Raw genomic sequence first — 27,872 nt, forward strand, 5'->3', positions numbered from 1 at the left:
TGCCTCAGTACAGGGGAATGCCAGGGCCAAGAAGTGGGAGTGGTTGGGTAGGGGAGTCGGGGGAGGGGGGGATATGGGGGACTTTTGGGATATCATTGGAAATGTAAATTAAGAAAATACCTAATTAAAAAAAAAAAGATATGAACACCACTTCAGTAATAGATCCAGCAGTGTTAGGCTCAAGCCAGGAAGTCTCAGCTCATTGGTGGAAAGTTTCAGAGCTCACCCACCATCAACTCTGCTCACAGCAGTAGGATCTAGACTAGCTACCACCCATTCACTTGCGGAATTACTCCAGTCTCTATGTTCAGTCCATTGTTTTTCTCTTTCATGAAAAGAAACCTGTCTTTTACATCACTAGTGTGTGATAGGGTACAAGATTACTGACTGGCTCAATGGTTAAACATTTGGGGAAACAAACACCATGATGACAAAGTGCCAAGCTCTGTGTTCTAGTGCTTGCATAAATCACCAGGAAGGAAAGGTATTTGGCACTGAAGGGGTGTTACTCACTTTTCTGGGAGTTACATTTAGATGTGTGGGGAATTCCACTTGCTCCCTTATTAATTTAGGTTTTGTTTCCAGGACATAGGATTATCAAACAACTAGAATTTATACAATGGGCAAGAAATCCATATGGCTTCAAGATCTGAGAGACACTCTTACTGTGGCACATGGCCCAACACTTTTATTTCTTCCTAGAACACCATGCTGTTGAGGAGAGGACCCGTTCTCATGAGAAATGATGTGTCCCAACAATGTATGACAAAGCCTAGATAGTCATCTCTGAAACAGATTTACAACACTGTTAAAGGAAAAGCTGAGACGTGACCATAAAATTTACCTGGATTGAAGATGGAAACAGGTCCTCTAAAGTGGAAACCTGCAATCCCAGGGAGGTGTTTAAAAGTGGGTGATTGACAGCTCTATCACGGTCAATTTATGAGCTGAGAAAGTTCCATGCTTTCAAAGATTCTTTCAGGCTACTGCATGTCTGGTCTCTATGGCCATCATTGAATGTGTTTCTTCTGCAACTGGAACCTGTAGAGCGTATTTTACACACACTCTGCTGTGTTTCACTTGTACACCATGCTCCCTCCCTGGTGACTTGGATCCTGTGTATTTTGTGCTTGCATGACCACCCCCACCCACACACACACATTTCTTACCCATTAAACTCTATTACCAAGCAAACATTCAGCACGGTGGCCTGCTTCTATTCCCAGCAACCTTTCAGGAACCCTTCCCCTAATCATGCTATCTCTTCGTTTATTCTTACATTACACATCAGTTTCCTGGCACTTAGTTGGTTACATGGCTTTGAACACTGGGATCGAATCTCCTTTTTGGGTCCATTATTTAAGGCTAATGAAGTAACATTTCATTTCATGGTGGTTTTAATCAATATGGTTCTGCAGAAAGAGAATAAAAGGGGAAAGAAAGGAGAAGGGGTAGAAGAAGTGAATCCACTCTATACTGAGCCCCTAAATTTAAAAATAAGTTACTGTTTAAGCTTTGGTTTAAAATAGTTAAATACTATTTAACCAAGATTACATTACTGCTCTCCAGTCACTTGTCAAAATACATGTAATTAAAAAAAAAAAAAAGTCAAGCTTTAAAAACTGATAACCAGGCCTTAATGAGCAGGGTGAGTATGTGCAGTATGGGAGGGGGGCATATTATAGAGAAATTCAGATCTACTTTTAATTTTTGAAATTGAAATACTTGTATTGACCATAAAACGTAACAGTAGGCTAACTGCTGCTAGTGTCATTGTCATGTTTGGAATAGATATTCAGGGAGGATCTCCGTTAAAATGGGACTTCCTATTGTGTCTGGTACATATGCTCTGCCCACAAGGCCACCTCAAGGGCAGATAACTCTCCTGCACATGTCACAAAGCTGCACCTGGAAAAGCACCGAGGAAGGACATTCAGCCTTTCATGGGACTTCTCCAAACTGGAGCCTTCACGGCGGAGATTCCAGATGTTGGCTGTAAGGCGCACAGGTACCTCAGGCAGATACACTGCTAGATTCCTGAAAGATAGAACCCACTGTTGAAAGTGTATTTCCTGATTTGGCAGCTGGCCATCCAGGGTGTTTCTTGCTTAATTCATTCAAGTCTCACGTTTCTATGAGATTATTACTGCTCTTCCCTCATTGTGATTAGAAAATCTGGGCATAGGAAGACTTGATAATTTATTCAAGGTCATACACAAGTAAGTAGAACAGCCACAGTCATAAATACAACATAGTTTCAGACCTTGCATAAACACTGATGTGCTAGGTTTGTAGCCTCCTGGGTGTGCACATGTGCATGCACACAGGGGTGTACACACAGATGTACAACACATGCATATTTTCACTCAAACCTGTAGAGAAAAATTGCCCATACTCACACATCCACACACTTTTATTTGTACCTATAGAGAAAATCTCTCAATCTCTCTCTCTCACTCACTTTCTCTCTTTACACACACACACACACACACACAAACACTCACACATTCACAGTCTGTCTCTGTCTTTCTGTCTCTTTCTCACACATACACACCACACAAACAAACAAACAAACAAACAAAGTATCTCTCTCTCATACACACACATGTACACATCACACACAGAGTCTCACACACACATATACAGAGAAATATAAACACAGAATCATCCACACACATTTTTACTCATAGAGAAAAAAATCACACAATACACATAACCACATTAATAATACATAGAGAGAAAATATCACTCATACACACAGGCACATGCATGCACACATGTGCGAAGCATGCACATGCACACATACGTGAAAACACCCCCCCACACACACCTACTCGTACTTATTGAGGAAATTCATTAAAAAAATACAGCCACAAAATAACAACAACAATAACATTATTGTAGAGATGTTATTTCTGCTCTACATTTTTTCCTGAATTTTCCATGATAATTTAAACATTTTAAAGGAGAAAGCACATTTTGAAAAATGCTTCCATATTTCAGAATGAGGATAGAACAAGGGTGTTATGCTGGACACCGAGGAGAGCTGTAGGGTTACAGTCTGATGAGATATGCTGTTAGTCGTGGAATAAATCCAGGCGATGCTTCAGGTCTTGGAGCCATTTCACATTAACTGCATGAGTGATTTGTCTCCAGTTTTACTACAGAAAAAAGAAACTAGTTAGGGGAATTGTCATTGTGTTCAGTTTTGTAAAAAATAAAGAAAAGCATTTTAAATACACATATGCCCATACGTGTAAACACACATACGTATATGTACATGTTAAATAGAAACCTGTACCTATATTTGCATACATAAATATTTAAATTTATATATTAAATGTATATAGAGACTATATATAAAGACTTGTATTTTGGTTATATTTTACTCACTTTAAAATTTTAGCCTAAAGTATTTAATTGAACCTCTCTTGTCTGTTATGTGGAATCCCACTATTATGCTTGAACTACCCAGGGTATTTAATGTAGACCCAAAATGTCATATTTTAACCTTTTAAATAAGAGGGAAGGAAAACCATACACCTCACATGTTTCAACAAAGCCAAATCCCAGGTTTGGTCTCGGGTGGTTTACTCCACATCAGAATCACAAGGTGAAGTGGCACAGAATACTTGTCTGTTTCCTGGGAGTTTCGATTTGAATGTGCACAGTGGAGAACTTTACTGCCTTAAAGTAACTTTACTGCTGTGCATTCTTGGGTTTTATATCAAGTGTAACATGTGGTAGGGACGCAATGTATTCAAATTTAGTATGATGTCACAATCTCCTCCTCAAGTAATCTAAAAGCATAGATAGATAGTAATATTACATAATTCGAACATTTTTTTACATGGTTTGTTTCTGTGAATAGGATTATTTGAAATAATTAATATTTTTATTTTAAAAGGTCAGTGTTTCACAGCATCTAATACACCATTGTTTCTACAGGTTGCTGACTTAACTGTCTCAATGTTATTAACCATCTGTTTGGCTTTAAGTCTTTTATTATTATTATTATTATTATTATTATTATTATTTATTTTCTTCATTTACATTCCAAATGCTATCCCCAAAGCCTCCTATACCCTCCCCCCCCAGCTCCCCAACCCACCCACTCCTGCTTCCTGGCCCTGGCATTCCCCTGTACTGGGGCATATCATCTTCACAAGACCAAGGGCCTCTCCTCCCATTGATGGTCGACTAGGCCATCCTCTGCTACATATGCAGCTAGAGACATGAGCTCTGGGAGCTACTGGTTATTTCATATTTTTGTTCTATCTATAGGGTTGAAGACCTTTCAGCTCCTTGGGTACTTTCTCTAGCTCCTTCATTAGGGGCCCTGGGCTCCATCCATAGATGACTGTGAGTATCCACTTCTGTATTTGCCAGGCCCTGGCATAGCCTCACAAGAGAGAGCTATATCAGGGTCCGGTAAGCAAAATCTTTCTGGCATCTGCAATAGTGTCTGGGTTTGCTGGTTGTATATGGGATGGATCCCCGGGTGAGGCAGTCTTTTAAAAAGGGATTACATTCAGCCGCCATCTTCACAGGCTGCCTGCTGCTGTGCACAGAGCTTTCTTTCTCCCAGGTTCATGACAGGTTCTTACTGCCCCAGAGAAATAACCTTAGTAGCACTTCCCTGCAAAGGGGAAGAAAGGGTTTATGTGTTATTTACCGTGTAACAACGTGACTGCTAGTCTCAGCTGCCTGACTACACTGTAAATGAACAATGTGACTGCTAGTCTCAGCCGCCTGACTACACCGTAAATGAATGAAAACCAAGTAGCTGGGACGCCTGTGAGAGTGTTCTTAATTTTTTTCTTAATTGAATCATTTGAGGGGGACTGAATGCCTTTAATCCAGATCTGTAGAGGTGGAAAGATCCACCTTTAACCAGAACCAGATATTCTGCTGGAAGCCAGACAGAAAGGACATGGAAGAAGGAAGCTTGCTCTCTTTGCCTGCTTGTCTCTTTCTCTTGGTCTCTGGCAAATCCATTCCCAGGCAATAGTCTACTTTGAGATTCTGGCATATATTGACCAGTTTAGACATCCAACATGAACAATGCTGTATGCTTGGACCTTCCACTGGTAGACAGGCATTTTTGGACACAGCCTGTAAGCCATTCTAGTAAATCCACTTGTGTGTGTGTGTGTGTGTGTGTGTGTGTGCGCGCGCGCGCACACGCGCACGTGTATGTATGTGTATGTGTGTGTGTGTGTAGAACATCAATATTCTACAAATTCTGTTCCTCTAGTAAACTCTAACTAATATAACATTTATACACAATTAATAAACTCTTAGGTCACAGAAGAAACTATATCACCGAGGCAAAAAAGGCAGTGTTGTACCCCTGTGGGGAGATTTTCTCTTATGGTGGCTCTAGAACTGATGCTCTAGAACTGTTAATGTCTTGCATTTGAGCTGAGCCATTCATCTGCATTTACTCACCCCTGATCCCTTCCATCACTCCTGCACTGTCTCGGCTATACATGTTGTCTGTTGTTCTGGGCTTGAAGCTCTATCCTGGGCTCAGGTCTGAACATTGTACCTTCTCTTTATAGCTATTTCCAGTAGTGGCAGACACTGCCTCTCCCGTCCTTGACTCCCTGCTAGGATTGTATCCCCAAAGGAGCAATAACTTAGAATTATATTTGCTAGTAGCATCAGACTTTGAATTTTTTTCTCTATAAAAATTCTATCATGGCCAGAATTTCCAATGATATTGGAGCAAATTATATTACAGATTTCATTGCAAACTACTGTCCTGGGCACCCTAAAATTAAATCAGCGACTCCCAACTAGGTGCTGCGAAATACTCTCATTTCTAGTTCTACACCCTGACACAGAATATCATGAAGGAGGATTTTATTGAACATTTCCTTTACAGAATAATAAGATATGTAATTTCCATGAGAAAATACCATACTTCTCTTTTAAAATAAAATATATAGAGTACACATTTCTGTTTGGAGCTTGGGCTGAAATTTTTTTTCCGCTGTAATCTTTTGACTGTTCTTGCTGCAAGACATACTTTTGTTAATTTTCAATCTCTTTTAGAATAATCATGATCTCTGGGCAGTGGTGACGCACGCCTTTAATCCCAGCACTTGGGAGGCAGAGACAGGCAGATTTCTGAGTTCAAGGCCAGCCTGGTCTACAAAGTGTGTTTCAGCCAGGCCTATACAGAGAAACCCTGTCTCGAAAAAACCAAACCAAAAAAAAAAAAAAAGAATAATCATGATCTTATTTATTTAAAAGAGACAGATTAGGGAAAGTTGGGACTATTAATACTTATTACCTTTTTGCAAAGATTAAAACATAGTATAATATTTTGTGTTAGAATGTTAATTACCATTTTCTAGTAATTTCTTTATTTTTAAGCTTAGCTTCTAATTTATTTCCACAAGTACTGTGCATTTTGAGTAGGCAAAAAGTAGCCATTTATGAGCAAAGTATGTCTATGGCATAATTTTTTATATTTTTCATTATGTGCATGCATGTGTGTATACATGCATGTGTGTGCATATATGTGTGTACATGTGTGTGCAGATATTTGTGTACTTGTGTGTGCAAGCCTATGTGCCTGTGTATGTATGTGTGCATGTGTGTTTGTGCATGTGTATATGTGTGTTCATGTATATGTGCATGTGTGTGCACATGCGTATGTGTGTGTATGCATGTGTGTGTGTATGTGTGAGTCCATGTGTGCACGTACATGTGTGTGCATATGTGTGTGTTGCATGTATGTGAGTAGATCCCTGCTATTTGTCCTTGCCTTGTTTGAGACAAGTCTCTTGTTCAGTGCTGTATCTGCCAGGCTGCCTGATCTTTGAGCATCTGGGGATTCTCTTGTCTCTGTCTCTCATCTTCTGCTAGGAGTTCTAGGATTGGACAAATGGTGTCATAAAGGTTCTGGGCATTCTGACTCAGGCCCTGTGCTTGCCTAGCAAGTGTGTAACTACTGATCCACCCCAGTCCTGTGACGTCCATTTTACCTGTGTCCACATAAAGCCTCCCAGAGCTTGCAGGAGTCTCCCACTCCTTCAGCATGTTTTGAAATTTCTGTGTTTGTGTGTTCACCTTGGCTTCGGTTCTTGTCATCAACTATACTGCCTATGATATGCGATAGGCAAATGTTTTGTAATGCCTGCTCTGCTTCTTTCAAGAGCTCTAAAAGGTGTAGTTCCTATAGCCGATTCATTTATACAATTATTTTCTCCCTCCCTCATGGCATATGGTGTGTATTCTAGAGTTATATTTTTAACATTAAGGCATCACTAGGGAAAAAAGATTAGAGTGTTTTGACATTTCTTTTATTTAAACTCTTACAGAAGAAAAATCAACCTTGTTAGATGAAAGATTCTATATTTATTTAAAGTCTTTGAAGAAACATTAAAGATGGGTTCAAAACATCGGTAATTACATTTTACCTTGGGAAGCTCTTCACAGTTCAAGAGACATTGTTCCTTTAAAGCTCTCAGTGAGAAGAGACACTATCCACAAGCGGCTGGGATAGTAAGGCCAATAACACGATAACCAGCTAACTCCTTCAGATTTTACATTGACCTGCATTTCTTTGCATGGGAACCTCTTTCTGCACATAGGTGCTGAGTCCTTCACACATGTTCAAGGTGAGACAAGCAGTGTGTAAGGCATACTGATCACGGTCCAAGTGTCAATGGAAAAACACAAACAGTGGAAAACAAGTTCACGAACCTATACTGCTTAGGCATTATAAGGATAAGAATTTCAATATATTAGAATAAATAATCATTGCTGAAGTTAAAACACCACATTTTCTTTTTCACTTTAAAATATAGGACTTTGGGGAAATTAAGTCTTACACATAAGGCTCATGCTTTTGGATAAACATCTTTGTTTTTCATATCAGCCATCTTGTTTATTTTGTGGTCTTCCCAGGTCTTTGCAGCCCCTCATCCCCTTCCCCTTCTTTTATCCCTTCCCTCCTTCTCTCTCCTCTTCTTTCCTTTCATATTCTTTTCTTTTCTTCTCTTTTGTTCTTTTCCTTTCGGTTTTGGGATTACTTGTTTTCTTGTGCTTTTGAGATGGGATCTCACTGTGTAGCCCAGGCTGGTCTTGAACTTGGGATCTTCTAGCTTTTAGCTTCAAGATGTTGAGATTATAGATATATGCCCTACTTGAGCTTTTTGTTCTTGCCCAGATATCTATGACACAGGTAAGCTCCATTGTGTGTGTGTGTGGTGTGTGTGCATGTACGTGTGTGCATGTGCAAGTGTCTGCATTAGTTTATGTGGATCCTATGTGTATAGGAGCCCATGGAACCCAGAAGTGGAGGGTAAGATCTCCTGGAACTAGGATTACAGGCTGGTAAGAACTGCAATGTGATTCTGGGAACCAAACTGTGTCCTCTGTAAAAGCAGCATGTGCTTTGAACCTCTGAGCTACCTTCTAGGCCCTTGCGTTTTGTTTTAATGTGAAGTGGAATTTCTTATTCTAATTTATTTATTTGTTTGTTTGTTTGTTTGTTTATACATGATGACTACAATTTGCTCTCCTTTCTCTCCTCTCAGTCCTTCTCCTTCTCCTCCCACCCAATACATTCCTCTTCTGTTTCTCTTCAGGGAAGGGCAGGCCTCCATGCATATCAACCAGTCATGGCATATCAAGTTGCAGTAAGGACTAGGCACCTCCTCTCCTTTTAAGGCTAGAGGAGGCAATCTCGTAGGAGGAAAGAGTCCCAGAGGCAGACAACAGAGTCAGAGGCAGCCCCTGCTCCCACTGTTAGGAGCCTCATGAAAAGATCAAGCTCCACAATGGTGACATATGTGCAGCAGACCTAGGTCAGTCTTATGAAGGTTCCTTGGTTGGCATTTCAGTCTGAGTTGCCCTTTTAGCCCAGGTTAGTTGATTCTATGGGTTTTCTTGTGGTGTCCTTGACCCCTCTGGCTCCTATAATCCTTCGTCCTTCAGATTCCCTAATCTCAGCTTAATGTTGGCTGTGGGTCTCTGCATCTGTTTCCATCAGTTGCTTGATGAAGCCTCTCTAGTGACAATTGTGCTAGACTCCTGATTATTAGTATAGCAGAATAGCATTTGGAAACATTTCATTGATTTTTTTTTTTTTTTGCCAGTTGTGTTTGGTTATATCTCTGGACTATCCTGACTCTTAAGTTATATATTATTATAGCTTTCAGCTCTCCCTACCATGTATTGAGTATATTATATACATAGTTGTGCTTTCTATACAACACAATAAATTTTCATGTTATTAACATAACCCTTGTTATAAGATAAAGAAACCTAGTCTAGATAGTTCAAAATCTTCGATGTGAAGGCTATGTACCTAAGTTAGGATCAAAATTATGGTAAGTCTGCACGGTCCATTCACCTCTCCTTATGCACCTACCATTCAGGCATTCTGGGAAGTCTGTTAAGGTGCTGACTATTTCAAGGACTACCTGAAGTCTACTGATGTGTTATGGTGATGGAGGTGATCGCAATGATGGCTGCTGAAAGCAACCCAGACTTCTCCAACCTTAAGGACAGTAACGCAGAAGTGGATGCTCACAGTCAGCTATTGGATGGATCACAGGGCCCCCAATGGAGGAGCTAGAGAAAGTACCCAAGGAGCTAAAGGGATCTGCAACCCTGTAGGTGCAACAACATTATGAACTAACCAGAACCCCGGAGCTCTTGACTCTAGCTGCATATGTATCAAAAGATGGCCTAGTCGGCCATCACTGGAAAGAGAGGCCCATTGGACACACAAACTTTATATGCCCCAGTACAGGGGAATGCCAGGGCCAAAAAGTGGGAATGGGTGGGTAGGGAAGTGGGGGGGAGGGTATGGGGGACTTTTGGGATAGCATTGGAAATGTAATTGAGGAAAATACGTAATAAAAAAAAATTAAAAAAAAAAAAGGACAGTAATCATTCTGTGAGCTTCAAGAGATCACACATCTTTAGAGATGGTTCCTTATCCAAATATTCCTCTGCACACACTTACCAATGCAGTGAATAAATAGTAAATGTGCCAATATTAAAAACTAACATTACCAATTGTGTAGTGTGTGTGTGCGCACACGCACGTGCATACACATACATTCGAAACCAGAAATTGATATTGAGTGTGCTCTCCACTTTACATTTTGAGATCATTTCTCTCACTGAGCCTGGAGCTCATACATTCTTGATTTGGTTAGGCTGATTGGCCAATGAATCCAGGGATCAGCTGGTGTCTGCCCCCTCTCTCCTGTGCTCAAGCCACAGAAGCACACCACAAGGCCTGGCTTCTCATTCCTATTTATTTATTTTCTGTGGGTGCTGGGGATGGACCCACACTTAAGCTTTGCTGCTGCATTTTACTCATTGAGACATCTCCTTGGTCTCGGCAATTTTTATATTAAAAATTACTTGGGGGCATATAAGGCGAGGTGTTTAGAATAAAGTTAATAATATACTGGTTTAGAAAAATGACACTATCAGTTCTCCTCCAGAGTCTATGACTAATCTATCCATGGCTAGTTGGGCAGCTTTATAGTGTTATGCATAAGTCCCCTCCTAATAAGCAGGCCTTAAGTCTAGGTGAAGTTATTACTCTTAGTCAAAAAAAAAAATCACCATCATCATCACCACCACCACCATCATCATCATCTCCTCCTCCTCTTCCTCTTCCTCCTTCTTCCCTTTCAGGCCAAGGCTCCATAAAGATCCACAAGTGATCAAAATAGAGATAGGGATTCTGGGGTACCCAGCCTCAACTGGTACATCTATAACACAACTCCTAGCCAAAGATTCAGATCACACCATGGATGAAATCAGTGGGAAGATTGTAAGAGCCAGAGGACCAAGGCACTATCAGGTGATGTCTTTCAGATAGGGATACTGAACTCATGAAATCTCAACAGTCCTGTTGCCTAAATGTTGCCAGTGTAATGGCAATATCAGTTGGCACACCAATAAGAAAGCAGAAGTAGCACAAAATCCCACCCATAGATGGAGAGTGAAAGGCATATGGTTAGCTTCTGAGAGAGGAAGCATCTGTCTCCTACAGGGATGCGCTCCCTATAGGTTAGGCAGGTTACCTGGTCCCAACTGGATCTGCTCTAAACATGTGCACATTAGAGCAATACTAAGTAGGAGTGTGTGTGTGTGTTAACTTAGAGAGACAGAGAGAGAGAGAGAGAGAGAGAGAGAGAGAGAGAGAGAGAGAGAGAGAGAGAGAGAGAGAGAGAGAGAGAGAGAGAGAGAGAGAAGATATGGAGGATTTTCATATACGAGCACCATATTTTCCAGCATGCCTTCCTCCATCTTTTCCCTTTATGTCTTACATCCTCTAATTTCAATCCTTTTATTAATTAAAAAAAAAAGAAATGAAGTAAAATAATGGGAAACAATGGGTTTAGAATTTACTACTCAGTATAGTGAGCAAAAATGTCTACTTGGAGTGTAGTTTTTCAGCTATTCTTAGTGATCATGATTAGCCTTGACAATTTGCACTTCAGACAACATGAAGGTGAAAGGGAAAGAGATGGGCATCTTTTCATGGAGAGGGATTCTTGGTTTTGTTTTTAATGATCTTCCAACCCACCTCACCCCTTCCTGATTCTGCAGATGAGAAACACCATGATTGGTCTCGGCAGCCAGAGAAGCAGCCATCTGTTAAACATCTTAACTAAATTCCATAGAGAAAAAGCAAGAGACTGTTCAGACCTGGGTCTGTCTCAACCACTAATCTTTCTATATCCCACTGGAGGCAGAGTATGAAATAATATGTAAACACTCAAAATCTGAAGTTGAGGCCTTTATGAGACCCAAAGGTTTTAGTGTAACATAAAAATCTCTATGATATTTTTAAATAATTGGATCCATTTGGTAGAGCATTTGTGTAGGCTTAGAGTTTTCAAAGCCTACTTTATTTAGGGCTCTTTAACACTTCAACCTCCATTCTAGCCCATCAAGCAAAGGTAAGGGAGAAATATGTTTATAGGACAATGGGGTTGTGGACCCATTTAGAAGTAGTTCTTTGGAGTGATTCCAGTCTTCTTTGTCAGGATATCACTAGTCCAGTCTAATAGCAAACACCAAGCATGAGTAAGTAGCAGTGGCTTGATCCAGAAGGAACCTTGAAGCTCTGACAAATTGGCATGAGCCAGTGGAAGCTACAAGAAGCAGCCAGGATACCACGAGAAGCTCTTTGTTACATTTCTCTCTATGAAATCACAACAACTGAAGATCAGCAAAGACCAATGGAGCTTTCCAGTTGCAGAGCAAGGCATCCTCTCACTGTTTATGGGGTTCCATTGATACTCTTTCCAAACATCATGCACCCTCTCAAGTGTATGCTCCAGCAAAACATCCCATGCCCTCTCGTGTGCCCACTTCAGCCAAACATCCTCTCACAAGACAAATATCACATGACACACCTGAGTCTCCAAAGAAACCAGAAATTTCTACTTCACATTTTCTTGAAGGTTTGTAGTCATGTTTAAAAATAAAGCCTATGGAGACAGTCTTGCTTAAATGTTAGGAAGCTATGCAGACTGCCCTGTGATGTTCCTTTGCTGGTGTGTAAGGGTGACTCTATGGGAAAGGCTGCTTGCAGATCCCTCATAGGAGGATGTCCTTGGCAAGGAACTGAAGGGAGAACGTAAGGAAGGCAACAGTAGCTGATCACACACTGAGAAGGTAGGTAGGCAATACAGTAAGCCTTTGCTATTTAGATGGTTTATGAATCAGATGGACATAGCTGCCCTTAAGCACAAAATACATGACACATATGCCACCAAACTGACAGAAAACAAATAACAATACTATGACAATTTGCCAGATTACATCAAAAGGATCTAAAATAATTAGTAATGGTACCTAGCAAATGTGACCGACAGCCTGTTAGCTTGCACTGAAGATTTTGAGCATTTTTCAATAAATGCTATTTTTAAACCACACAACCCTACAAATTATGTATAGATAAAATATGTTATTTTGGAAGTGACAGAACTGGGATTAGAAACTATAAAACCTGCCTTCTAGGGATGGGAGGTGGGATGGGGATCGGCGTGTAAATACAGCTTGTCAAGATGTGCTGTGGGGTGTCCCGAGAAAGAGTGTTTATGGGTTTTCTTTTACAAGGAAGTTTAGAGACCTCATTACTGAGGTGTAAACTGAGCACTGTACTACAGCAAGACAGCTCAGAAATGATGGGGGACAGGTAACCCAAAGTCCCCACAGTAGGGTGTAGGCTCAGATTTTCTTTAAAACCTACTTTTAATAAGGGTTCTCAAATGCTTCGGCCCCCTTGTAGCCCACTGTCCAAAGGTAGGCGAGAAAAGACAGTAAATAGGACAAGGAGATGTGGACCTGTTTAGATGTAGCTCTTTGGGGACAATTCCAGTCTCCGTTGTCAGGATACCAGCAATCTAGTTCAGTAGTGTCAGGATACCAGACATGAATCCACAGCCAGCAGTGGTGGTGCGATCCAGCAGAAACAGCTAGGCCTCTTTCAAGTAAGTGAAGATCAACAGAGATGCAAGACCAAAGAGGCATCGCAACGCTAGCTATGTAAGCTCCCCAGCACTGTCCATTGAGTCCTATTTATACTCTCTCCAAAAGTCACATGTCTTCCTATGGGTCTTGCCTTAGCAAAGCACCACTTGTCTGTATCGCCTGACATATCCAGAAACTTCCACTTCAGCAGGGTGCAGCTCAGTATCATCAAGGGCAGGGCAGAGGGCAGGGAACAAGAGGTATACCATAAAGAAGGCTTACCATCTTGTCCTGTAGAGCTGAGGCAGAGTGGGCTCTGTTTCAAGTAAGGAAACAAGGAGGGTGGCCTGTTTTGAGTTGAAAGGTCCTTTTGGCTGCTTCATAGAGTGTTTGTTATAGGGGGGAGAAATCTAAGCACTTATTCCATTTGTATGAGTGTCAGTGACCCAGGTAAGGGACAGGAAAGAGTAGCTTAGATTCAGTGTGTGTAGTGGAGATAGAGACAATGAATAAATTCAGAAAGTGGGGATGTTTTCCCCAAAACTTTATTCTCCCATTGAGGGGAAATTGTTATAACATACAATGAACTATTTTTAAGCACATGGTACTTAGTCAGCATTTAGTACATCTCTAACACCAGGAAACCCCAGTCTCTACTACTTTCTAAGACATTATCATCATCCTAGAGAGTGCTCAGGAAATATATCCATTCACAACAGGGTCTGACAGCCATCACTAGTCTGTGTTTTCTGTGTGTCTTTGCCAATTCTATATACGCTACATTAGTGATAAGACACACTGCATGGTTTTTCGTGGTTAGCTTCCTTTTACTTAGCAGATGCCTTCAAATTTTCCCCGTAGGGAACAGTTTTCAACAACCCTTTTGTATTCACAATAAACATTGTATTATAATCCTTCTTTCATTAGTTGATTGATATTCGAGTTGTTCCTATTTTTTTGAAGAACTTAATTACTTTTATGTTCTTAATGATGTAAAATGCATACATTGACCTAACTGGATACATATTCACATATAACTCTCCTCCCCAATCCACAACTCAAAGGATGGGAAGACCACTATCATGACATGAAGACTACAGTAATATAGCCATTGTTTATTCCAATCTGTTTCGTCTCTTATACTCCAAATCAGTTTGGATGCTTTGGGTATTTTGAGGAGATAAATTCACAGAAATCCGTGCCCAAGATCAGCCCAACTTTCAGCCAGTCAGGTTTGGCATTGGGTGGCTCCTGGAAAAAGAACTTTGAACTTGTTTCAGGACTGCCTGAGACTTGGGCAGGAGCCAGCAGTCGAGAGGGAACACAGTGCTGCACATGCCACCATCTTGCCCTACAGGCTTAGCCTCTTTTCCGAATCATTTCTGTTTTTAAACCTAACAAATATTGCTCCTATGAACATTCATGCAAACGTTTATCTGTGGCTATACGTTTTTATTTCTTTGGAAACTAAATAGCTGGAAATAGACCTCAAGAGGCAGGTGAACACATGAAATGGCTTTTTTACCTCAAAGGAAGCAAGTCTGCTTACTCTGAAGCCAAATATTATCACAGACCACAAGTAAAGAATTATATTACCCCTAGATTCTATGTTCCAGTGTGGTAACAGTTTTATGAAGTTTTTATAGTGACAGATGAAGAAAGTAATACATCAAGACTTTTTTTTTCAAACATGCTAAGGCAAGCATGGGGGTGGGCAGGTTACGGATTGATGGATTCGTCTCTGCTAAGGCCTCAGATCTTATGTGAATACATCTGACTTTTGCTTCGGTCTAATTCCTGGTTTCAATTTCTTATTTAGTGAAAAGATTTTAAAAACCCAATCTAGCTTTATTTTTGTAATGAAATACTTTTCTTAACTTTCCTAAGAGAAGATCAATACTTAATGAAACATTTTTGTAGTTGTTGTAAATGGATAATTAGGTGTTAGAATGCTTTTGTTAACAAGCATTTGCTTTCAATTGGGTTCATTAGGCAACCAAAGCAGGGTAAATTTTTTGGCATTTTTTTTACCTATTGATCTAACTGCATGCTTACTAATTATAGGGTAAGGTAAGATCTTAGAGAGATCTTTGTAATCTTTGAAATGAGCCTTGCATCCAAAATATAGCAAATATCCAAAACCAACTGCAGTGCGGTTCTTTTGGATGATCTCATAGAGTCAGGATGGAATACTTTGCAACGATTCAATCTTTGTGAAGAACTTTTCATTGGCTCTTTGTGAATTTCATGTCATATACCACAAGCCCACTCATCTCCCTCTCCTTCCATACCTGCCCTCCACCCATCCTTGTAACCTCCCCCACAACAGAGAAAAAAGATCTTGTAGAACTGTAGTGTGTCACAGCGTGTCCCACAGCATTCCCCTTTGTCCACCCTTCTTTGCTGGCAAATGTTTATTGCAGTGAATTGTTGATCTGGTTGGATTAGGGCCTCTGGCTTCAGGTATGCTATTAATATACTCACTGGGTCTCCTCTTGGATATCCGGTGGTTGCCCTGTGTCATGGAGATCCTGTAGTTTTGGATCTGTAGGACTTGTCCCTTCATGCCCTCCAGCAGTTCGTCAATAGGGTAGATGATGGGTGGAGCAACTAAAGCCCTAAATCTGGGCCTGAGAGGTATCTGAGCTGGTCAGCCTGCCAGTTCTTACACACCCTCAGCACTGGGGCAAGCTCTCCTTTCCTGATATGGCTGGTCCATTCAATGCCACAAGGAACGGAGCTAGCAAGGGACAGAGTCAGGTCTCCTATGCTCATGGTATCATCAGAGCCAGCTCTACTATGCTGCCAGGGAAGAAGGTTCAGGGCTTACTCTCCCAGTGCTGTACCAGGTGAGGGGCAGGGCCAGCTCTTCTCCTGTTATAACCTAGGGGCCAGCTCACCCACACCCTCCACATCTAGAGCCAGCACTACCTTGTTGCCCAGGTAAGATGCAGAGCCTACTATCCCACATGTTGTAACCAGTGATGGACAGGGCCTGTTATCCCACTCTCATGATTCCAGCTTGCCATAGGTGGTAAGGATGCAGGAAGGGAAGAAGGCCCACTGCTGTACAGCCGAAGAGAGGCAAAGCTGGCTCTCTCAAGCTCACACTCTCAGGCCAGCTCTCTTGCAACCCCCATATCCAGGGCCAGCTCTATGTTACATATGGGAGATACAGGGCCTGCTTCCCCAAGTACTGCAGTAGATGAGAAGCAGGGCCCTACTCTCTGTAGTAGTTGAGGGCAGAGCCTGCCCTTACACTCTGATGACCTCAGAGCCTGGTCTCCTGCCTTCTGTAGAGAGCAAGGGGAAAGAGGGGGCCATTTCTCCCTCTCCCATGTCACCTCCCAGCAGATGAGTGGCAGGGCCAGGTTTCCAGCATCATACCCTCTGGGCCAGCTTACCTGTACCTCCACTAGCTGGGGCAGCTCTACTGTGCTGCCCAGATGAGCTGCAGGGTCCACTCTTTAGAGTGCTGGAAGTGGTGAAGGGCAGGGTCAGCTCTCCTGCTTTCATGCCTCCAGGGCCAGCTCTCCCACAATGCCCAATTAAAGGCTGAGGCCAGTTGTGCACAGCCCTCAGAAGTCAACATGTCCCTAGGCTGCAGCCCAGACTGAAGACATCCACCTGGCTTTTGGTGGTAACAAACGCTGCTGCACTGCCCTGTGCCCAGCCAAGGCCCCTGGTGGCACCACAGGCCAGGACTCCACTGTGGTCCCAGGTAGCATCCCCAGCTACTCATATCAGGCTGTTCCTCACCACCCTTGAGTCTCCAGTTCTGCCTCTCCCTACTGTGCCCACATCATTCTGTTTCTCTTTCTCTTCCGTTTCTCCAACACTCACTTCCTCTGCAAAGCGCGGGAATGGTGGTCATGTCTGGCTAGCTCCCTGTCCCGGCCCCAAGATGCAAGAGTTGCAGTCCTCTTGGGCTCCTTTCTTGCCCAGGCTCACCCTTTGACCCCCATGCGGAGTCATGTGTCACGCTGCCAGAGCCATGCAACCCCAGGTGGGACTTATCTTGTCTCCTCCTAGCCCCCCTCCTTGGGAGCCCATCCAGACCTGCACAGTGCCAGCCTGGTGGGCATCTCAGGTTAGCTCTCCGTTTGGACCTCCTGGTGCTGGATTGGTTGTCATCTCAGGCTTGCTTTTTCCAGGAAGTATCAGGCTACTAATCACGTAGATGTTCACAGGTCAGAACGTGGAGCATGGGTATAGCCTTTTTCTCTCTCCCACCTCATGAGGCAGGTGTGGCACAGCAGCCACACCTGCAGCGCCTCTAGTGGCCAGTATGATTCAACATCTTGACCCAATAGCCTGGTTATATGCCCTGCCCTAATTATTTTTACTCTGTGAATACTCCCAAATGAAAGATCTAGGATCCCGAAACAGCTCTTTTAGTCTCTTCAATGTGAGCACATCCTTAACTATCTCCTTGTTTGTCTCCTACTGTGTGTCTTTAGTTGGCATATTGACACAGTAACCAAGCTTAACTAATAAGGCTGTTGGAGTTGAAGCTTTTATTTTTTCCCCTTAAACCTTTTTGTTCTACTACTAACTGAAAAGAAGTTGGACTTGACTTACCAATGATAACTTACACGAACACTTACAAAGCAATTCGATATCCAGCAAACAATATAAGAATAAAAGCACATATAAACAATACATACACTAACAGCACCATATACATTTCTTACAATTAGGCAAAGTGTTCAAGATCTTTAAAAAGAGTTAAAGTGAGCACAGGTTTGGTTGGCTTAGTTCTTTTTAGGACATAAGCTGACAAAATCAAAACAACAACAACAACAATGAAAATAAATAAAAGAAAAAGAAAAAAAAAGGAACCCCCAAAATATTCACAACAATAGCAAGTAAACAATAGAATTAGATTGCTGTTTTTGTGTGTTTAATCAGCAGAGGGATAGTGAAATGGGTTACCACGTAAAGCAATTGCTAACAAGTCTGAAGACCTGAGTTCAATCCTCAGGACCACATGGAATGAAAGTATGGATGGGCTCTGTCTTAGGGTTTTACTACTGTGAGCAGACACCATGACCAAGGCAACTCTTATAAAGGACAACATTTAATTGGGGCTGGCTTACAGGTTCAGAGCTTCAGTCCATTATCATCAAGTTGGGAGCATGACAGCATCCAGGCAGGCATGGTGCAGGCTGAGCTGAGAGTTCTACATCTTCATCTGAAAGATGTTAGCAGACTACTGACTTCCAGGCAGCTAGGATGAGGGTCTTAAAGCCCACGCCCATACTGACACACTTACTCTAACAAGGCCACACCTACTCAAACAGGGCCATACCTTCTAATAGTGCTACTCACTGGGCCGAACATATACAAATTATCACAGGGTCCCACACAAGTTGTCCTCTGACCTTCTTCACACATGAACACACACACACACATGCACACTCACAAACATATATACATACACATACATGCATATATACACATAATACACACACATACATACACACACATACAGCCACACATGTGTGGACACACACCATGGCATATATTATATTTGTAATTGTAAACACACTAAATTAATAAAACCTTTAAATTATAATGAATCACTTAAAGCTTTTTACTCTGTTGATGTATACTAGGTATAAACCATATTTTTTGTGCTTGCATGTGTTGCTGAGCTGAGAAGGAAAGATGTACAGAGAATGAGAACACAACATTATAGAAGCCTCCCTCTTCGCCAAACATTGCAGTACAGAGTACTGAGGGACCGTGGTTAAAGTCTCCTTTAATGACACTGTAAAATGTGGACCAGAAAATCAGCATGGAACAGAGAACTCCCTTTGCCTACAGCTGGCTGTCACCTTCAGAGGGACTGAGAGAGCTCAGAGCTGCATCAAGCTGTTCCAGATAGTTTCTAAGATCCTACGGTAGAACCGAGCATGCTGTGTTTTGAGTCCAGAATGGGTGCTCTGGAGGCTGGTTTCCCACTCCGTATCAGCTTGTTCTGCACATTCTAGAGGAGATGAGAGAGACTCAAGATACTGAGTGTTTGCCCCTTCTGTGTTTCTTTCTGGCTGACCCCATAAAGTTCTACTTAACCCAGGAACCCATCTAACCTAGGAAAGGGGTTTGGGTGAAGGTACATTTTTTTTTTAATCTTTGTTGCTAGTGGCAGTGGCATTCCTTTGACATCCCTGCCAGCAATGTGAAACTTTTACTTCCTTCACATCCCACAGTAATCCCTGTCTGGAGGCTTTTATGTAAGATTCCTCCTGACTGGGATGTTCCCTCCCCTGATGGTTTTGATTTACATTTCATTTATGACTAATACCACCACACACCTTTCCACTTACCTGCTGGCTATTTGCAAACACCACTTGCTGTGACATTAAAATTCTTCCCCATTTTAAAATTGGATTTAACAAAAACCCAATTTAAAATTGAATTGCTTCTTTCTCTCTCTCTCTCTCTCTCTCTCTCTCTCTCTCTCTCTCTCTCTCTCTCTCTCTCTCTTTTGACTTATAAGAATTCTTTCTGTTTTCTGCATACTGAAACTCTCATTTGACAAAGATTGGCAAATGTTTTCTCCCACCTTGTAAGTTCTAATCTCATTTTCCCTAGCTGTACTTTGAAGCACAGACACATAAGGGTATCTTTTGAAGCACAAAATTTTAATTTAGATGCAATCCAATATATCTATATTTTCACTCTCTGTATATCGCTTCTAAGAAGTAGCTGCTGAATTCAAGGTGGCGGGTTCTTTTCTGAGCATTTCTTCTAAGAGTTTTAAAATATCAGCCTTTTTGTTTAGATCTTTGATTAATTTTGAATTAATCACTACACACGCACATACACACACACACACACACACACACACACACACACTATGAGGTCATTTGTGATTCCATTGCTTTGGTTGTCTTTTAAAATTGTACTAACTTGATTCATGAAAACATTGTTCTTTCCCCATTAAGTGATGTTGGCTCTTTCCCAGAAGTCAGTGGGCCAACAACAGGTTGGTTGGTTTCTAGTTTTTCAAATCCATTTACCAAATCCATATATATGCGTGTATATGTGGCATATATATAATATAAATGCACATATTTTATATGGATTTGCTGTATAGATATATATGTATATATGATATAGATCTGTATATAAATACATAGGTATACATACCTATATATTTATTTATGTATGCATAAATGTATGTATGCATAAATGTATATATACATAAATGCATATATATTTATATATCTACCCTTATGCCTAGTATCCCTTCAATTTCCACATTAATTTTGAGAAGCACTTGTCAGTTTCTTCTAATAAGGCAGCTATCATTTGAATAAAGACTATATACTAAGTAAATGTATCAATTTTGGAAATATTTCTACCTTAACCATTAATTCTTTTAATCTATCAACATGGAATATCTTTTTGTTTATTTAAGGTCTTTTTAAAATTTAATTATTTTAAGCTTTAAGGTCTTGTAACTTTTGTTAAACTTATTACTAAATGTTTTGTTCTCTTTGAAGCAACCATGACATCTTTCTTAATTGCATCTTCAGATTGTTCACTGCCAAGGTATACAAATTCAATTGACTGGCCTTTATTTTGAGACAGGTTCTCAATAAATATATTGTCTATGGTGGCCTCAGACTTCCTCTGTGGGTCCAGTTCCCTCCCACCTGGAATCCTCCTGCCCCGGCCTCCCCAATGCTGGGATTACAGTTGAGTACCACTACATTAGGCTCTGCTCCACTCTCAAAAGAACTTTAGGAGGGTGTACTTGGTGCACATTTGCTGACCATATTTAATGAACAGGGCTGATAGTCGGGAGGCCAGTGCACACCTGAAAGAAGCCAACCCTGACAGCCTTGCCACACACCCACCATCTCCTTCAAAGCTTTGCTCCCACCTGCCACCAGTTGCTTTTGAACAGAAAGTACAGGTTACAAGAGATACTTTCCTTCCTAAGTTGTTAAGTGTTACATAGTATCGTCATCCATTATACATGTATCCATTTGTCCATCAGTGGCACAGACTGCAGGGGACCTAGCCGAGCGCCTCTCTATGACCTGCTGAGGGCTTCCTTCTGGACATGTATCCCATAGAGCTTGACTATATGAGTTTTCTTTTGTTTCTGTTTCATAAAAAAATTAATTGTTGAACTATGTCATTGATTGATCAGATTGCAAAGACTATGATTACAAAGACAATGATAATTTTAATTGGAACAGAAATCTTGATACTATGACCTCGTCTCATTGTTTTCTACAATTGAACAGTGAGCTACTCCACTATTATATGAGTTTTCATTCTGTTTTGTTTTTTTGTTTTTTTTTTTTTTTTAAATTACAAGGTATGCTCTCTGAAGTTTTCTGTGCAGATTCTGTGTTTATCAGTCTTTGGTTTTGGTAAGACCAGCATCATGGAATAATTTTCTCCCCTTTTTATATTTTGTAAAATATTTTAGATAGTTTACTGATATCTGATGTCATTTCCTTTCTAAAAGATGGAAAAAAATCACAAGTGAAACCAGTGTGTTCAGGGCTTTTCTTGGTCAGAAGATGTATCATCATCACCATCACCACTACCACCATCATCATCATCACCATCATCATCATCTTTATTACACAGTAGATTCAGCTATATTTTCCCATTACTCTCTTCTTTTTGTCTAATAGGTTATCTTTTTGTAATGTACAAGCTAAATTCCCTTTTTGTTGCTTTAATACATTTTTTAAGCTTATTAAAAGTGATTTCCATAGACGTTAACAATTAAAATTATAACTTAAGAACCAATGCTTGGATTACTTCCAAGCACTGGAATAATAATAATTAATTATTATTAATTGTTTTTTTCCTAAAGAGAAGTGTTAATGAAGCTATGCATCCTGTATGGATTCTACCTTGCTTCTTTTACCTCACCTTTCCAGACCACGATCACCTATATTTTCATTCTTTGCCATCTTCAGATCACCTATATTTTCACACCATATGGTTAAGATTTATTTTGTACTAATCTCTGAGGTGTGAAATGCAGAACCTGAGTTCATTTTCTCCTGGAATCTGGCAGTCTCTGAGTTTCGTTTCTTCAACAGAATTTCTGCTATTCTTTAACCAAAGGTCACTTGGTCACGATGGAAGGGCATCAGTAAGCAGACCTCTGTCACGGAGCATGGTGGCAAACCCCCATCTATACAACCTATAAGATTTTAGAATCGGTTTATATTTACAAGGCAATTTGTGGGGATGTTGATGGAGTGTGGAGCCATGGATAATTGTGTCAGAACTCACATCTTAGCAATATTGAACTTTCCTGTCCAAGCCTGGCAAGTTTTCCATTTATTTAGCTGTCTTGTTTTTATTAGCATAGTTTTATCATTTTCTTCCTGAAGGTCTTTTCTATATCTTGATACATTAACACCTAAGTGAGAGTATTAATTCTTTCTACTATCAATCAATTGGAGCATTCTTTTTTTTTATCATTTTAAAATTTAAACTCACACAAAATAGATCCAGAAGAGCTGAGGGGAAGAAGGCATTTGTGGGGGTTTATAAAGGTGGAAGAGCAGAAAAGACGGTTGGGGTAACAGTGATCAGAACGCACACATACCCGCAGAAAATTGTCATTGACCTAGCTTAGTAACAAATAACTTATAACCAAAAACTTCCAACAAATTAGCCTTCTGTTTGATACCATCAGGGAGCTTTATTAAGACAAGTTAAGTTTCATCTGATGCTTTCTTGGTTTCCATAAACATTACCTTTATCTTTGGATTTATTTATCAATCAGGTCCCAGAGGATACAGATTATTCCCTGTCCAGACATCTTATGTCAAGGAAGCTGAATATTTTCATAATTCTGAGAGATATATACATGGAAAAATCAATTACACGTAATGTATAGAAAAAGACCATTAAAAGTATGGATTTTATACATATATATGTATAATTTTAATTGTCTATATAATGTATGGGAAGAAAGACAGACAGGCAGACATATGGACAGGAACAGACAAAGACATTTAAATAATAGCTATTAAGTACTCCAGACTCATGTATCACGGATTCCAAACTCATGTCAGGAAACACACAATTATAGATATTCACATGTCTGCCACTTTTCTTCAGTATAATTACATTTTTTTTAAAAAAGTTTAACTTAAATTAATTTTTTTCTCCTTTAATAAATGTATTTGTCCTTTGTAATAATGATTTACTTGGCATTCTTTAGAATTTGACCACACACACACACACACACACACACACACACACACATAAAACACAGTTATCTTAGTTAGGATTTCTATTCCTGTGATAAAATGTAAGGACCAAAAGCAACGTGGAGAGAAGGGAATATATTTCATGTCGCAACACTTAGGTTACATCCATCACTGAGGCTCATCAGGTCAGGGGCTCAAGCAGGGCAGAAATGTGGAGGCAGGAGCTGAAGAAGAGGCTGTAGAGGCGCCTTGCTTACTGGCTTGCTCAGCCTGCTTTCTTATGGCATCCAGAGACAGCAGCCTAGGGTGGCACCGTCCATAATGGTCTGGGACTTCTCACATCGATCACTAATTAAGAAAATGCACCTCAAGGTTCCTTATAGGCCAATCTAGTGGAGGCATTTTCTCAACTGATGTTCCCTCTTCCCAAATCTCTGTAGCTTGCATCAAGTTGCCAAAAACAAAACAAAACAAACAAACAAACAAAAAAACTAGCTAGTGCAATAGCATAGATTACTGGATTTTATGCATATATATAATTTTATTTCTTGCTTTATTCATTCAAAATTTTATTTTTCAGATGCATGGACATTGTTGATGTACCTGTGGGTTATTTGTTTTTATTTCTGTGTCTCTTTAAATTAATACTACACACTACACACACACACACACACACACACATTACACATTATATCATTGTTTCTAGATGTTTACACTGCTGGGGTGGTAGAGGCTGGGAATATTCCTGTGTACACACACACATAGGAATTTCTATGTGGATTCTACCTGGAAGGAGCTCCTAGCAGGTGTGCATCTTCCATTTTCCCACATTATACTGGTCAGTTTTCCCAAGTTGTCTTCACAATTTAAAAATCCATCACTCAGTTCAGAGTGCACCATGCCTCATCAGTATGTACAGCTGCCAGGTTTTCTCATTAGTTCAAATTGATAGGACTCTCTCTGTAGAGACGTCTCAGAAAGGACTAAAGCAGGGATGTGTGTGTGTGTGTGTGTGTGTGTGTGTGTGTGTGTGTGTGTGTGTGTGTGAAATGACAAGGTGAGCCTTTAGGAACAGGGTGGAGATTGAAGGAACGGGCCTGTTTTCACTCTCTTCTCCCTGTATTCATGTTTTGACACTTGATTGGATTCAACACCAAAATTCCTTGAAGCACAGTAAGTATGGGGAAGATCTTGTATTGATATTGAAGCATCATTTTTCTTTCTTCACAATGTCATCTTTGTCAAATGAAATAACAGCTTATTCCAGTTTACAGATTAGCATTGATTGTAAGGAAGTATAGAGGCATAGTCAGGTTTTGTCCTTGGTAGACTGTCTGACATTTAAGCTAGGAAGTCTTTGCGGTGCGGTTGTAGTTTCCTCCTTTACGAAAACGCATGTATCTGGAGTAGGAAGAAAACCAAAGTATGATCAAAAAGCATAAATTTAAATGCAAATTCCTCTTCTCCAATGCTACTGTGTGGAACAACCACTCAGATCTCTCCCAGTACCGGGCTCTTGTCACTTTTACAATCCTTGGGTAATTCAATCTGTAGCTGTTCTCAACATTAGTCAGTAGTTGCTCATGAAATTCTTAAAGATATAGACTTACTTTCTATGCTATTCTTAATGTTCCTTGAGACTATACACCATGATTCCTATTTATTTATTTATTTACTTTTATTATTGTATAACTTTTCTCAACTTTATATGTTTAATAAATTTTATATTTCTTTAATTATTTTTTTTACAGTCCAGTCATTATCCCCCTCCCAGTCTGCCCTCTGACTGGTTCTCATCTCACTCCCCCTCCCCACTTCCCCATCTCCAAGAGGATTTCCCACTCTACACACACACACACACACACACACACACACACACACACACACACACACACATGCTCTACCAGACCTTCCCAATCCGTGGGGCCTCCAGTCTCTCTTTGGGGTTAAGTTTAATCTCTTTTAGCAGTGGCCTCATGACCCTCCAAGTCTTTGTCTCTCTCCATCCTTCAACCGTCTCCCAGTGATATCATTTTTATACCGTTCCAGTTAATTGTGCGTTCTGGCCCTGGAGTTGTAATTGCTTTCCGTTTTGTCTATCGATTCTGTGGAACATCTGTAAATCTTTTAATGATTTTTAAATTTATGTTGTACCTTTTAATTCAGCTCACTGAAGAATCAGATATGCCGGGCAATCCAATTACGGTGATGGCGTTAAATCTTTTCGAGTTCGAAAACAATGTAGGCAGGGGGCGGGTCAGATGGGTTCAGAACCGGGCTTGGCTCAGCTCAGGGGAGGATCAGATGGACATGGGCTAGGCTCATCAGCGGCTCTCCCAGATTCACGGAGAGGCACAGAGTACACAGCGCCACACTCTCTTTATGCTTCCATGGCCGGGATAAAGGCTGCCTTTCTGGGTCCATGTGTCAGTGCCTAGGTTTGCTTGGTCCTCTTTCTTTCCTATATGCCCAAATCTAATCTCCCCAACATACATCAAAATCTTCATCTCACTCCTGACCTTACTTGGGTTTTCATCCGATTAGAAATTAACTTCCCTTCTCCGATCTTCATTAATGCCGACCCAGTGGGCCGCCATGAGGTAAAAGGATTTTTAATTTTAGCTTTATATCATAGAAATTGGGATGTAAATGTACCACAGAATACTTATTTGAGCTATTTCATTTTAACTCACTGGGCTCGAATTTTTACTAAGAATCAGTAGTACAGAAAGAGTGTTGGTAGAACAGGTTCAAATGGTATGGATCCCCCAACAAGCGTATGCATTTAGGAGCTCACAAATCATCACTGGCCTCACGAAGGTCCAGTCACAGCTGATGCTGAGAAATGACTCATAAGAGGTAGAAGTGTGGTGTCGCTTTTAGGGTCACACGTAAAAGCCTAAGAACACCAAGGAGGACAGAACCTAACTGGGACTTTTATTCTCTATATACTCTGGACATGTCACTTAGTGGCAAAGTGTCGGAACCGACTACCGCCCACTCTGTCACTCTCTCTATCACTCTCTGTCAGTACTCGTCCATCTTGATTTCTGACAGCCAAACAATTTAGGAAGAGTCCTCCCTGTGCTGGCTGCCAGAGGACATCTCATAAGCCAGTTCCTGCTGCTAACTGCAAGATCTAGACTATTCGAAGACCGTGTTTTAAGCATAGTCTCTTCAACATAGTATGTCAGGAGACCTGCATGTGATATGTATCTCTCCTTATATATTCTACAATGTATACCTACAGCAACCATTACATGACATAAAATTAATATATCATTTTATTGAAAACTAAACTAAAATTAACATCAATTTGGTTTCAAAATTATTGACACCAGTCACAGCTAGCACCTGGATTCTTTATTTTCACAGAGTTTGCTCTCTCAACATATGAACAGTTTTTCTCAAGAATTTGATTCTGGATGATAATCTGAGGCTCTGGTGGATGGAGTAAATAGAAGGGATTGCATATCAATTTTAGGTAGTAATTTAACATGTCTGGAAGCACTGGAAGCCAATAGCCTTTCTTGTTAAAATTTAAGACATAGGTAACGACTCCTTCCGTACAATTCATTATATATTTGGAAAAAAGTAGGTTTTTTTTTGGTCAGAGCTAATTCTTGTTTTCTATTTTAATCAGAATTTCCTGTGACTAAATATTCCACAAAATCCTGGGCTTAGGTTTTAACACAGATGGGCCATTCTTTTTAGGTGATTTTAATTATCCTAAATATAAGAGCTAAACATGACTTTTCTATTTTTGGTCTTAGAAATACTTTGAATAAGCAATCACTTTAGGATCTCAGCAATCCTAAATATCTGGAGTTGTATTATTAACAAATTACAAGAAACTTCATTTTTTAAAAAATCTGTTCAGGCCAGATTTACAATACAGATTGCATGTATCTTTGGCAGAAAATTTAGGTTTCTTACTGTCTCAGTTAGGGTTTTATTCCTGTGAACAGACACCATGACCAAAGCAAGTCTTGCAAGGACAACATTTAATTGAAGCTGGCTTACAGGTTCAGAGGTTCAGCCCATTATCATCAAGGTGGGAGCATGGCAGCATCCAGGCAGGCACAGTGCAGGCAGAGCTGAGAGTTCTACATCTTCACCTGAAGGCTACTAGTGGAAGACTGACTTCCAGGCAGCTAGGATGAAGGTCTTAAAGCCCACACCCACAGTGACACA

General features: G+C 40.5%; 1 protein-coding gene and 1 non-coding gene across 4 annotated transcripts in view; one reads left to right on the forward strand and one right to left on the reverse strand.

Annotated features, from left to right (window-relative positions):
- The window catches only part of Tmem117 (transmembrane protein 117), a 460,550-nt gene that overhangs the window by 335,898 nt on the left and 96,780 nt on the right, over positions 1-27,872 (forward strand). The window lies entirely within an intron of this gene.
- LOC115029482 lies at positions 17,627-17,758 on the reverse strand. The gene has a single exon (XR_003835056.1). It is a non-coding gene; the product is annotated as a small nucleolar RNA SNORA17 (small nucleolar RNA).

This window comes from Mus caroli, chromosome 15, assembly GCF_900094665.2.
Source record: "Mus caroli chromosome 15, CAROLI_EIJ_v1.1, whole genome shotgun sequence".
NCBI classification, from domain to species: domain Eukaryota; kingdom Metazoa; phylum Chordata; class Mammalia; order Rodentia; family Muridae; genus Mus; species Mus caroli.